At 39.1% G+C, this 3,460-nt stretch overlaps 1 long non-coding RNA gene across 1 annotated transcript; it reads right to left on the bottom strand.

The window, feature by feature from the left end:
- Window positions 1-1,754: 1,754 nt before the first annotated feature.
- LOC138224124 (uncharacterized) lies at window positions 1,755-2,445 on the bottom strand. The gene is made up of 2 exons (XR_011182466.1): window positions 2,292-2,445; window positions 1,755-2,056 (listed from the first exon to the last, which is right to left on the bottom strand). It is a non-coding gene; the product is annotated as an uncharacterized lncRNA (long non-coding RNA).
- Between the last annotated feature and the right edge of the window lie 1,015 nt (window positions 2,446-3,460).

Below are 3,460 nucleotides of genomic sequence, written 5' to 3' on the forward strand. Positions count from 1 at the left end.
AGGGAGAAATGGAATACTGGTGTGTATTTTTTCTTTAAAGTACCGATTCCTGGAATCTGAGTGGCTGACACCCTTCTGAAGTGGTACCATAATCTCTGGTATACGGAAAAGAAAGCGTAGATAAAAAAGCTTGGATTCTCATGTATCTTATACAAGTATCTTTTAATACAGTCTTTGCTGTGCTCTTGAGGATCCTTGTGATATTTTGCGCTCTGGTTGAATGATGCGTTGCAGTTTAAATAATTTTCGTTGTTAGACATTATGAAACGTTCTGTTAAAAGCAAGGGAGTTTTTATTATTGTTATTGTTGTTATCAAAAATGACTTAGAATCGATCATGTTGTGATATTTTGAAATAAAAAAGTCAATTGATTGTCCATAATATTGCTATTCTATCTTTTCGAAGAAATGTTTGTTAAAAGAGAAGTCCAGCACCAGCTGGATTTGAACACACAACCCAACAGTTAGTAGTCAGGCATGTAGACCAGTAGACTACAAGGGAAGTCACATGAAAAGAGAAGCGAAACAGCCCTACACAGCCCTGTCTCAGTACTCTAGTCATATCGTAATTAAAATCTTTAGATATGCGATTCCATATTATATTCCCTTTTAATCAAATTCTAAAAGTATGCTTGTTGAATCCGGTATCTCTTTAGTTAAAGACTTCGATGCTTAAAATGTTTAGGGAGAAATGGAATACTGGTGTGTAGTTTTTCTTTAAAGTACCAAGACCAGCCATATGCTGTATATTTATGTTCCAAAATTAATATCGTTTATGGCCTTCACACACGTTACAGTATGCTCCTATTCTTTTTATGCTCAGCTACTAAGATTTCCCTTCAGTGGTTAAATTCAATATCTACAACGGGCACAGTAAAGACGTTTACTGTAAGTCTTTCTACGACAGACCAACTGTCGGTCAACCAATCACGTACCGCGGTACCCCGCGTCATCTTGCATCATGATGCGCGACGCCGTAGCCAATTACCTCAGGTACGTGTCTGTACCGCGCACTTTGAATGGCTGCATCTGTACTGAAGTCTGAAACAGAATATGAGAAAAGGAGATTATTAATATTACAGAATTACTCTAGGCTGATGGCAATATCACTGTCATAACACTTCTCCTGTCATTTTGACTCTCTACTTTGACTCTCTACTTTGGATGAGTCGTTGCTGCGCTCTTGGGGTAATTTTGGTCAACTGGCCCCTCCTGGGATGGTTCACCACTGTTCCATGTTTTCGCCATTTGTGGATAATGGCTCTCACTGTGGTTCGCTGGAGTCCCAAAGCTTTAGAAATGGCTTTATAACCTTTTCCAAACTGATAAATCTCAATTACTCTGTTTCTCATTTGTTCCCATAATTTCTTTGGATCGCAGTATGATGTCTAGCTTTTGAGGATCTTTCGGCCTACTTCACTTTGTCAGGCAGGTCCTATTTAAGTGATTTCTTGATTGAGAACAGGTGTGGCAGTAATCAGGCCTGGGTGTAGCTAGAGAAATTGAACTCAGCTATCCAAAGATGTGATAAACCACAGTTGATTTATGTTTTAACAGGGGGAGTAATCACTTTTTCACACAGGGCTATGTGGGTTTGGATTTTTTTTCCCTTAATAATAAAAACCTTCATTTAAAAACTGCATTTTGTGTTTCCTTGTGTTATCTTTGTCTAAAACTTCAATTTGTTTGACGATCTGAAACATTTCAGTGTGACAAACATGAAAAAAAATTAGAAATCAGGAAGGGGTCAAACACTTTTTCACACCACTGTATATACAGTATATATTTTATTGAAGTTCAGTTTGTTTGTGTGCCTCTTCAGCCTGGACTCCTGTGATGGTCACTGCCACTGCCACTGAAATGCTCTGGGATCCCAGTCCGACGGGTAGTTGCAAGATAGATCAGGAGTTTAGGAGCTTTTCCAGCTTTCTGTTGGTACCAGCTGAGGCGATCATTATTGTACACTGCAGGACTGGTCTTACAGCTAACAGTGACTGTCTGTCCTGGAGCAGTCAATATTGTAGGAGCGTGGGTCACAAAAATCTGTCCACTAGATTCTGAAAATGAAGAAAACATTGCAAAAAGTGGGAAAGTATTGAAAATACCAATTTATTCTGTAAATCAGTAATACATTATATGATAGACATACAGTATGAAAACAGAATAAATTAATAAGATATTTATTATGATGCTTTAATATTTTTTATTTTTAAATTAACATAAATCTTGATTTCTTCTTCACATAATACAAAAATGTTTTAAATTCTATAAAATATCCAAACCCATTCCTACCCTGATCAGTGATGAGGAGTGTCCAGATAAATATGATGAAGAAAGTCATTGTTCCTGTGGGTTCTGTTACCATGAAGCGCAGCTCTCAGTCTGGAAGTGTTAAACTCACAAGGCTATAAACACTCCCAGAAGTGTCTTCTATGCAAATTATCTTTCTGGGTTAGGCTGCACTAGTAGCCAGTCAGTGCTAGAAAAACAGGCTTGGTGCTGCGTGATGTGACAGAGCAAGATGAGCAGTTTAACATTAACACTCCCAGGACAGCAGGACTAGACAGAAAGCAGCTTTATAAGGAGCAGAGGATTATACACAATCAGCTGAGTCCAACTTGAATGGAGTGGAGTGTGGAGAGTCTGGTTAAAGCAGTACTTGGTTTTGTGTGTTCAGGTACAGCAGGATCAATAGTTGAACTAAAAACGTATTTTACAGAGACTGAAGCATGCAAATGCACATATTAAAAACAGTCATGCAACCCACATTTTATATAAGTTTACACTGTCACAAATCCACTTATCAGCTATGTCCGCATTTCACCCAACATAGCTGGAATGGGGTGGAGTGCAGAAAATCTGGTTAAAACTGCACTTGGCTCTGTTTGTTCAGATGCAGCACAATTACTAACTGCACTGACTTAAACACTCTTAATACTTTTGGGGCAATACAAGAGAGGCAAAATGTTCAGTTCAGATCTGACAAAATACCTTGTTATATGTTTGTGGTCCCATGGGACATTCCTCACAGTGTTGAAGGAAAGACATGTTTTATCTATGGGGCTGGAGAGACACTGAAAACTTATTTTAATGTTCATGGTGAGTGTGCTCTCTCTTTGCATGACAGTCTTCTGTTCTTCTATATAACCGACAGTTGAAGGGGTCAGTCCTCTTTCTCAATTGTGTCTGTATTAAAACCTCAAACATTCAGACCCTCAGGTCTAAAGTTTCCAACTCCCTCCCTCTCCTCTTTCTATTCTCTCTTTATTTTTGTATCCAGGTTCCCAACTGGGGGGTAAGTGAAGCTCACTTCTCCAACATCAGGATTCAGGGCCAACATGAACAGTTTAGCATGAACACTCCCAGGACAGCAGGACTAGACAGAGAGCAGCTTTATAAGGAGCAGAGGATGAGATACAATCGGCCGAGCCCTTACTCCACTCAACACAGGTGGAATGGAG

Source organism: Lepisosteus oculatus, chromosome 18, assembly GCF_040954835.1.
Source record: "Lepisosteus oculatus isolate fLepOcu1 chromosome 18, fLepOcu1.hap2, whole genome shotgun sequence".
NCBI classification, from domain to species: domain Eukaryota; kingdom Metazoa; phylum Chordata; class Actinopteri; order Semionotiformes; family Lepisosteidae; genus Lepisosteus; species Lepisosteus oculatus.